The 11,212-nt window shown below is 43.2% G+C and overlaps 1 long non-coding RNA gene across 1 annotated transcript; it reads right to left on the bottom strand.

The window, feature by feature from the left end:
• Positions 1-307: 307 nt before the first annotated feature.
• Positions 308-10,651, bottom strand: LOC138917673 (uncharacterized). Its single transcript, XR_011426017.1, has 2 exons — positions 10,519-10,651; positions 308-684 (listed from the first exon to the last, which is right to left on the bottom strand). It is a non-coding gene; the product is annotated as an uncharacterized lncRNA (long non-coding RNA).
• Positions 10,652-11,212: the final 561 nt, after the last annotated feature.

Below are 11,212 nucleotides of genomic sequence, written 5' to 3'. Positions count from 1 at the left end.
CCCATTCCTCGTCTTCCCTTGAGCAGATCTCCATGCCTGGGCAAAGGTGTTTGCATCTCTGTGGGGCTAAGTTACCCATCAATAGCTGACTGATCGCTGCGGCAGTCACACTGCAGAGGGAGGGGCACCTGGGTCCACCCAAACTGGCTGAATCGAGAGTCTAGGAGAGCCCTCGCTCTCCCTACTCCAAAAGTACCCCAGAAGCATAGTCCCTGACACCCCACACACGAGGGGGAAGGCGGTGGGGAAGGGGACGCTGAATACATACTGCATAGCACTATTTTTTAAGAAGACTTAGAAAACCCACTCAATCAGATTTTTTTTTAATTTGATAAAGAAATCAGGAGTAAGGAGAAAATAAAGAAGTAGAAGAAAGGAGATTAATGTAGAAGGAAAGTTAGTAGTCAGTGATTTATACTGATCTTATAAAATTACCACAAGTAGGATATGAATTCGACTCTGAGCTTCCCATGGTTCAAAGCAAAAACGAAAATGTGAAAGTTATGAAACTGACAATGTATGAAAGAGAAAAGAAAACCAGTTCCTCAGCAATAGCTCCCCTTTCCTTGTTCGGAGACCGAGTGACATGTTCCTCCGAGTTCTCACACAGAAGTCTCCGGTTCCTCAACAGCTTCTCAGCCATCTGTCCAGCAGGAAGCCTTCTACAGCCATTTCCAGAGGTCCCTGTGGGTGAAACTCCAAACCTCAGTGTAGGAAGAGCGGTTCTATGAGGTGACAGAGGAGGAAGGGCAAATCCATCAACCCCTGGGAGTAAACTTAACCTTATTTGGACCCAAGAATAAGCTCTACATTGTCTAAAGAGAGGACTGCATATCCTTCAGGCAATCCTCCATGAATATTTGTTAGAAGTTGAGTCGTACGTAGTTCAAAGTTATATTATTTGAAAAAATCCAGCTGAATAATTTTCTATTATTGATTAAAGGCAGATCAGTAATCTTAAAAATTGATCTAATATGTCCAAAGACATACTAGAAAGTATTAACAATGATTAACAATTATTTTCTATATCATAATTTTCATGATCTGACCAATCTTTGTAATACCAAAGTTAAATTAAAAAAATCAGTAACAAAATATGATGTACAGCCTGAAACACTGAGGAAAAAAATAAAGGATATAAAATATTAACTGGTTACTTCTACACAGAAGACTATATATAGGAACTGTCCACGAACTGCAGGGGACCCCCGGGGAAGTTGAGAAATACGGGCAGATTGCAGACAGTGTAGTGTCCAAATTTTCTCTATTACTTTTGTTATCAGGAAAATATTTATAAAAATCGATTTGTCAGGAGCTCCCTTGTGGCACCTGTTATGAGAATTAAGGACCTGACCATGACTCTCTCCTGAACAATGGCAATCCCATCTCTTTTCAAAGGTGGGCTGGGACAATACTATTGAAGGAATGGTTTTTCTCAGAGAATACTTCCGGGACCAATCCAGACCACAAACAAATGAGAAGTCAAAATCTCAAATTTTCACCCAGAAAATATTGGCCTCGTTGAAGTTGGCCTAAAATTTCTTCCTACTGGGAGTTACCAACTGTCCACAGAGCCATAGAGCTCAACCACGCATTCATGAAGTGTTTAAATCTGAGAATTATGGTTTCCACTGAAAGACAGCTTTCACTTTAAATTCATAATCACGAACTTCAGATGGGTGCCCAACACTGTCCTGCAGCATGACTGCCTCTGTTCTAGCAAGCTCTTCTTCCCCATTGTGGCCGCTGTGAGAATGCCTCACAGAGAGCGTTAACCAAAGCCCCAGTCACTGTGCTCTGAAATCCATGACTGTGTGGACACTAAGGCCACCTTCTCATGGCCTGTTTCCAGCCAATGGCTGAGCTCAGAAGGGATAACAAGTCAAGCTTGTTCCAAGGAACCAGGGGATTCCTCTGACGGCTGACTTTGGCTCCCCCTTGGTCTTGCCAAACCGTCTCTAAACTTCACGATAATCTAGCACGCTTCCACCCAACCCTCCTGAGAGCTCTCCCAACCTCCCCATTTTTTTGCACACACACTTCCACTAATAAAATCCTTGTATGTTTATTCGCTTCTTGGCATCTGCTTCTTGCAGGACCTGGACCAACACACCACTGGCTCTTTCCTCGCCTCTCCTGCCTTCTCAAGAACTCCCTTCTCTTCCCCCTTCCAGCTGATGACCTGGCTCCCTGCTTCATTGCGACAATGGAAGGCATTGGATGGAGCCTAAATCGACCAGCATCTCCTCCTTCTATGCTAACACGCAGAGAGGAAGTGTCTCTCCTCCTGTCCAAGCTCTGCCTTTCCAAGGGCACCCAGGATCTCCCTCCTTCTCTCCCAAAGGAGATCTTCACTCCTTCAGATCTCTCCTCCCTCTCCTGTGACACCAATCTCTCCCTCACTCTCTGCTGTCCTGCCTCCTCAATCATTCCAGCTGTCACTTCATCCTTTACTCTTCTCCAAAATCAAATTTTTAAAAGGTATTTACACATCTTGTCTCCATTTAGTCACTTCCCATTCACTCTTAACCCACTTCATTTTAACTGAAGCAACCACACTCCAGTGCTCTTGCCAAGGGAAAAATGACCTCCATGCTGGCAAATCCATGGAACGTTCTCCCATCTTCATCCCACTCAGCTGTTCAGTAGCATTTGGCACAGTTGACCATTTCTTCATTCTTTAAACTTTATTCTCATTTGACTGACACCATAGACTCCTGATTTTCCTCCCACCTCACTGGCTACTCCTTCTCAGTCTCTTTTCCTGACTCTTCCTCCCTTGCCAAATATCCAAATGTGGGTGTCTTGCAAGGCTCTCAGCTCTTTCCTTTACCCTTCTAAGTGAGCTCATTGACTCCCTTGGCTTTCAATACCACAGATATGCATGTGACTGTCAACTCTATATCTCCAGCTCTTGCATTTCCCCTGATCTTCAGACTTGTTACAGCTGTCTGCCTACTCCACGTCTCCACTCAGATGTCTAATGCGCATCTCAAATTTAACAGGTCAAGAGCTTTTGATTTCTCTCCCCAAATATGCTCCTCCCCAGCCTTCCCCTTCTCAGTAAATGGCACCACCATCCCCTCTGGTCGCATAAGCCAGAGATCTGGAGGTCACCCCTAATTCCTCCCTCTTCCTATTTAACCCATCTGTCAATCCTTCCTCAGAAATACATCTCAAGTCCACCTACATCTCTTCATCTTCACTGCCCCCAGCCTGGCCCATGCTGCATCATTTCTCACTTGGTGTATTAGTTTGTCAGGGCCACCATAACAAAGCACCACAGATTGAGTGGCTTAAACAACAGAAATTTATTTTCTCACAATTCTGGAGTCTAGAAGTCTGAGATCAAGGTGTCAGCAGAGTTAGTTTCTTTAGAGGCCTCTCTCCTGGGCTTGTAGATGCCATCTTCTCCCTGTCTTCACACAGTCTTTTCCTCTGTGCGTGTCTGTGTCCTAATATCCTCTTCTTATAGAGACACTTATCATATTTGATTAGGGCCCACCTTAATGACCTCATTTCACCTTATGACCTCTTTAAAGGCCCCATCTCCAAATACACTCACATTCTGAGGTACTGGGGGTTAGGACTTCAACATATGAAATTTAGGGGGACAGAATTCAGCCAATATCATTTGGACCACTACAAGAGTAATGGGGAAAGCAAAAGTCTTAAAACTGGTCTCCCCACTTTCATCCTTGCCCTTCTCCAATGCACTTTCCACACAGAACCTAGAGTGAATTTTTAAAAACATAAATCTTTTTATGCTACTCCTCTCTCAAATCCTTTAGCGCCTTCCTATTGCACTTAGAACAAAACCCAAACTCCTTGCCATGTGCCATCTGGCTCCAGTCTATCCCACCAATTTCATCTCTTGTTCCTCTCCTCCTCAGTCACCACGCTGCCATCACACCCAACTTCTTTCAGTTCCTAGGAAAATCCAAGCCTTGTGATGGCTCAGAGGCTTTGCACACAGGATGTGTTTGCCTGAAAGTTCCTTCCTGCTGCATGTAGCACGGCTGTCTCCTCCTTACTCTTCATGTCTCAGGTTAAATGTCGCCCCACCCCTGTTATTGTCTATGACAGCACCGTATACGTGTCCCTCATAGCACTTATATATGATCCTTCATCCTTTTGTCTGGTTATCTATTTATTGCCTGTGTTCTATTTCTCCTACTAAGATGCAAGCTTCAAGAGGGCAAGGACTTTGTCTTCTTTTTCATGGCTATATCTCTAGCACCCAGAAGAGTGCCTGGCATATTATAGGTGCTCTGTAAATACAGGCTGAATGAATGAATGATCATGCCAGAATAAACTATGTGGAAAATGTACCCACAAGGAACTGAATGATTTGACCTGTTGCATAATATTATTGGGTACATGTTAATTAAATTTCAAAGACTTCTGCCAAAATGACTGTTGTGTTTTTAGAATAGTTGTTCTTGGGCCTTCCTTTCTGGCAATAGTTGAGGAGCGGGAGCAACTTCCTGTTGAAACCACTTCCGGTTCTCCACCATTAAATCATTTCATCAGTGGAGGAGAGCACACCCCTTATTGTCCAGGGCAGGATCGCCTAGCCAGTAGAGCGCCACATTAGAGTGTAACAGACTCTAGCATTGACACACCCAGGTTTGAATTCCATCTCTGCTATTATGAGCTGCATGGCCTTGTGAGGTCCAAACTCTCTGAGTCTTTCTGTCTTCATAGGGAGGTTGGAGAGAAAAGTATCTACCTCTCAGGAATGTTCTGAAATTAAATGATGTGACTTATAGGAAGTGCCTTACATAGTTCTCGACACACGGTGAATGTTAGTAAGTGGTAGCCATCATTATGAATCCAGGAAGCAACGATGCAGGACTTTGGAGCAGACTCATGGATATGAAGAAGAAGAGATATATTAAACACATGATTATGAGATTACGCTGATAGAATTTGTAATTTTGTGGATTGGGTGTGAGAGACGCGGCAACATTAATTGAACAGGACTTGAAATTTCTACCTGGATGATTAGATGGGCAGTCATGACAGGAACAAACCCTTCCATGCAAAAGCTGCTGTGTAGAATAACTCTACGAATTATTCTGAATTCTATTTTTAGCTCTGGATATCCTTAAAATGGGATTCACCTGTATTTAAGGATTCCTTGTGAGACCTGTTTAGCTCCTGGCCAGTGGAAGAAATCTCAAGCTATGGGGAAAGCCTGGAGTATTTCTCTTTTTGTGTACTTATAAGTTTTGTTCATCACCTGGCCATTCCTCTCGAATATGACCGAATCTTTCCATTTCCCTGGCACTGGAAGGGGAAAGCCTCCTCCTGGGGTGGAGCCCGACTCCAGCCGTCTTCCTCTGGTTAGAGTTAGGCTCTGGCCCTTTGGAGGGCTTTGTAGGGGTCCTGTGTTGTCCAGGCCTCTCAGACATGTGCAGACTGAAACCATGCACTGAGAAAAGCCCAGAAAGGGGTGTCCCTGTGAGCTGGAAACCTAGATCCCGCTGAAACCAGATTAGCAGCCACGAGGCAGTCCCTCAAGTTTAGGGAGGGTGGGTGCTGTTTTATGTTTTATTGGTTACTGAAAGAAAAGGCGGAGGGGAGAGGAATCATCAGCAAAGCTTTCATACAATAGGCCACAATCACCACGGCCCTTGGCAAGGGGGGCGGAGGTGAACCATAACCGTCACATCAAAAGTCAACCCCTCTTTGATCTTCCAGCCCAATCCCGAGCCGCGAATTTTAAAATTGCCACAAGAAGGGCTTAGTGTAAACAAGTGTTAAATAAATTAAATTACAGAATTAAAAAAACCTAAGCATGTCTGATTACATATCCCAGAGAAACGAATGCACATGTTCATCTAGAGATATGTGCAAGAATATGTAAAACAGCTTTATTCACAAAAACCAAAAAGTAGAAACATCCCAAATATCCATGAGTAGTAGAATGTATAGATAAACTGTGGTTTATTCATGTAGAGAAATACTATACAACGTGAAAAAAATGAACAATGGATACATTCATCAACATGGATGAGTCTCATAGACATCAGATTGAATAAAAGAAATCAGACACAAAGTCGAATGTGGTAGACACACTCTACAGTGATGCCCAACAAGTCACATCCTTGTATAGTCCCCTCCTTTTAACTGCATGTGGAGTCTGTGACTTGTGTCTAATAAATAGAATAAGGCAAAGGTGATGGGATGTCGCTTCCTTGATTACGTTATGTTATATGTCACAAGTAATGGGACCTCACCCCCATGATCATGTTACTTCATATAAGCCTCTGTCTTTGTAAACTAGAGAGAGAGTTTCTCTCTTACTTCTGCGAAGTAAGTTGTCCTGTTGTGAGAAGGCCAGTTGGAAGGAACTACAGGTGTTCTCTAGGAGCTGAGAGTGGCCTCAGCCACTCAGAACTAAGAATTTTAAAGTACGCTCATGATATTAATTTGATGATGAGGGCTTGATTATCCTTTGTGACCCACAATGCCTATGACACCGGTGCACTTTGGATGAGGCTCACTTGTGCATTTCTCCCTCTGGAAGCTCAGTGCTCCAGAATGTCACTTAGCTAGTGTGAGTGAACCTGGCCAACTGTGCAACAACTGCATTACAAGAGGACGTGATTGTTCTCTGCTGTCCTTGTGTCCACTTTCCATTGGGTATAGTCTATATTGTTGTGTATTCACATATTTGGGGATTCTGGAAGGTCTCCATTTGTCTCCTGCCTCCTGAAGTCGATCACCCAGACAGGCACCTTCCCTGCCCAGTCCCACTCCCCACCCCCAGCAGGGTTCCCTCTCCCATCCTTGCTGAAGCCTCTCCCTGCTCTGCTCCCAGCATGACAATGTCAGCCATATTCTTTGGTGGATCCTCTGACAGGCTAGGCTTGCCTGACTCTCCTTAAGTGGGTGCCAAGGAAGTGCTGCTCTTTCTCAGCCCTTTTTTGAGATAATTATTCATCTTAGAATTTTCCTCCCCACTCCTCTGAAAGATTATCCCTCACCTTTTTTATGAAGAGGGGGTGATAAAGAAAGCTAACTGGGGAGTATCAGCTCAGTTTCCTGGACAGGTGTGACTCTAGCCTTCCCGATTCCCAGGCAGGGGATGAGAGAAGAGAGGGAAGGAGTATCAGCTAGGCCCACACCCACACCACTGCTGTGGGCACAGCTCTTTACCCTAGAGGTATGAGCCCCAACATTTCAAAACACTCAGCACCCTCAGGGCAAGAATCTCAGCCCTGTGATTCCCACAGTCAACCCTGGGCTCTGTCCCAGAGTGAGAGCAGAGATAGATCTACTGTAAAGTCAGCAAAGCTTTAAGTTCCAGGGCCACTCCTTGCACTGGCTCCTCCGTGGCTCTCAAAGAGTGCCAGCAATGGGTTCACATGGCCATATATTTTTGTCAATTTTGCAATATATCTGTGAGTGTGTGTGTGTGTATATGTTTACAACATATATAGTATGTGTATATATATTATATATTATATAATGTATAATATATGTTATATATATAATATATAGTATATATTGTGTATATATGGTGTATATATGCATATAGTAGATATATATATAGTGAGTAACTTTATATAATATTATACAAGTCACAAATTTTCCCTGTAATATGTATTATACCATACACACTATAAATAATAAAATGCACGTATATAAATATAATATATGTATCTCTAACTGCAATAGTTTAAGACTGCAGCCTCTTTCCACTCTCCCTCCTCCTCTGCCCTGTGTCCCAGGGGTCAGGCAGCTGTGGAGTGGCCGTGGGCATTTGGGGATCTGGCGAAGAAGAATCCAAGCTGAGGCTGCATCTGGTGTGGGTTTAGGGGATGTTGGTGGCACGTGCACCTGTGATTCAGGGATGGCCAGCCTCCACCATAGGAATGGCTTCGACGGTCTGCTCTGCCAGCTCACCCAACGTCTGAACGTGGAGCCACAGAGGGCATTTGTGACATGAATGTGACCTGTGGCACCCAGCATCGGAACTATTCAGGTAATGGAGAAAAAACAAGAATTATAACGCAGATGACTGAAGCCAGTATACGGAAAACTTCTTCCAGCTCTTATAGCTCTGAATGGAGAGAAACTCCATTAGGGTCTTCCTAGACTTGACTACAATGCTAAAAACACACATGACATTACCAGCAATGAGTTGTGAAACTGAAAGAAGCTTTACTAAATCACCAATAGCTTAGAAAAACAAGTTTCAAACACATTGGAGGAAAGACTGACTTGTCTGTCTATTCTCTCCAAAGAAAGTGATAATACAAAACTACTGTCACATGAAGAGAAAATCAAAGTGTATGTAGACCTAAACTATAGGAAAAAGGTATTGTAAAGATGTATCATAATAAAAATATTATGTTGGGGCTGGCCCTGGGTGTAGTGGTTAAGTTCAGCGCACTCTGCTTTGGCAGCCCAGGTTTGTGGGTTCGGATCCTGGGTGCAGACCTACACCACTCATCAGCCATGCTGTGGTGGTGACCACATATAAAGTGGAAAAAGATTGGCACAGATGTTAGCTCAGGGCTAATCTTCCTTAAGTAAAGAAAAGAGGAAGATTGGCAACCGATGTTAGCTCAGGGCTAATCTTCCTCAGCAAACAAAAATTATGTTATTTTTCTGGATTCTGTATTTATGATATTTTTCATAAAATACATAGTTTGCTGTGATTTCTTTTATCGTTCTAAATCGATACTCACTTTAATATCTAATTTTTAATGGTAATTTTGCATTCTTTTCCTTAAAGAGGGACCCTCAAAGTATATAAGCTTCAGGGATTCACCCTAATGGAGAGCCCACTTGCTTGAGACTCTTTCCCCTCTTGCCTCCACACCCACGCCTCTCTTCCCTCCCTGCATCCACACAGAGATCTTCACAGAACCCCTCAGCGGCTCCAGATGTTTGTGTCATAGACAACCTTTGAATTATAATATGGGTGCTGGATGGAATGCTAGCACTTATTTAAGTCCACCACCTGTTTTACAGATAAGAAAACTGAGACCCAGCGAGGCAACGTGACTTATACAAGGTCACACAGCAGCTGGTAGCAGAATTGAAACACAGGACCCTGACTCCTAGTCCAGTGCTGTTTACAGTGAGCTTACAGTGTTATTGGTATTCCAGTGGTTTGCAAACCAACCAATGCATCAAAATTACCTGGTTGTTTGAAATGCAGATCTCTGTGCCCCACCCTTAGAAACTGTGATTCATTAGAGCTTTGTCTAGAAATCTACGTTTCCAAAGCGAAGCTAAGGCAGAGGTGGATAGGCCTAGCTCACTTATCCCAGTCTTCTTACTCCTAAAGCCTCCTTCTTGTTAGTTCCCCCCACCTCCCAAACACAACCCAGAAAGGGAGCAGCAGATACCAGCTCTCTTTGTAGCTTCTTACTGTCCCACCACCCTCCAGATACACACACACACACACACACACACACACACACACACACACACACAGACAATACTGTAATCTTAGTCCCTAACACATTTAGCTTGCAAGGCATTTATAAGGATAAATACCCAGTGAGTGCCAAGGATCGTCTAGAATGTAAACAGCAAATAGACCACAGATCAAATACCAGGATTTGGCCAAAATAAGTCCTGGCAGATTTCAAAAGTGCTTATTTATCCTCCGTCTGAAATGTGAAATCTGGATCTGTCACATCCAGTTTCACTATTGACCATGGGGATAACCACAGGGTGAACCAGAGAATAGCTGGTGTGATTAATTTCTGACTCAGGCCTTCAACACCATCCTGATGCTAACCAGTAGTGACCTGATCTTTTGGCTCCAGTTGTCTGGGGCCTTGTAAGATTTGGCAACCAGAAGGGGTTGGCATCCAAACAAAGTGGATGCCATTTGAAGCCTTAAACAATCATGGTCCCTGAACTTCACCTGCCCCCAGGAGCCCAAGTCAGGAGGGGATGGCGTTTGCCTATTCCCGGGCATAGTGAGAGAATGCCTGTGAAACTCTTTGCAAATACTCAGGAGCTATATAAATGGAGTGTTTCTACTCACTATTTGTATAGGGCCTAGATCTGGAAGTCCTCGAAAGGTGCTCCTGAGCCCAGAGTAATCAGTTGGCGCTCTCCTAAAGCATGTGAGCGTAGACCCGGCTAATAACTTGGCCCAAAAAGACTCCCTCATGGCACTACAGTTCTATTTTTATAAGAGCTCCAAGGAAGATTATTAATGGCAATGCTTTCTGTTATTAATAACCAAGCTTGCCAAAAACAGTTTCCTATGGTGTGCAGGTCCTCAGGCACAGCTCTGGGTGGGGGTCCCCGAGGCACCAGGGGCCTCCCGCAGCCCAAACCAACCAGCCCGTGGGAGCCACAGGCTTCTTTTGCTACCAAAGGTTAGCCATCCTAAAAGCATAGCTATTTTATGTTCATTGGCCTTTCTGCTTCCTTATGTTCAATGTCCCCAAACAAAATTTGAAAGAGGAGCTAAAGGCTACTTGTTTCTCTTAATAGACTTGCATTTAGTGCTTCAAGAAGAAATTCCATTCCTACCTTCACGAACACAGTGGTCCTCATTCTGGAGGTAATAGTAAACAGCAGCTCATCCCAGTGGTTTAGGAAATTCTTTTCTCCGTTTTTCAGGATAAAAATAGAGATTACTCAGATAGATGTGCGATTCTTTCTTGGCAGGCAGTTTCAGGGTCTGGGAACCAGAATCTATTGGATGAACATCACAGGCTTAGTTTCAGAATCTCAGATGACAGAAACGTTCTCAGTGACAGCAAATGAGGACTAGAATGCTTAGTTATTTTTCATATCTTAAACTAACAACCTTAAAACAATAGCGAAGACCGTCTCTTGATTCTTTTCACGTCAAAATGTATTCTCACGAACTCCCAGTTATAAAATAAATAAGACATGGGAATGTAATTTTCAGCGTGGTGGACTATAGTCACTAACACTGTACTGCACATTTGAAAGTTGCTAAGAGAGTAAATCTTTAAAGTTCCCATTAGAAGGAAAAATTTTTGTAACTGTGTGGTGGCGGATGTTAACTAGACTTATTGTGGTGATCATTTCACAATATATACAAATATCGAATCATTACATTGTAGTCCTGAAACTAACATAATGTTATAAGTCAATTATATCTCAATAAATAAATAAATAAATAAAAATACAAAGGTTTTTAAAAGTTAAAAAAATGTATTCTCAAACTGCCTCAACAAATAATAGTTGAAGTTCT

The sequence above is a fragment of the Equus caballus genome, chromosome 15 (genome assembly GCF_041296265.1).
Source record: "Equus caballus isolate H_3958 breed thoroughbred chromosome 15, TB-T2T, whole genome shotgun sequence".
Lineage (NCBI taxonomy): Eukaryota > Metazoa > Chordata > Mammalia > Perissodactyla > Equidae > Equus > Equus caballus.
This window is presented reverse-complemented; position numbering and strand designations above follow the sequence as displayed.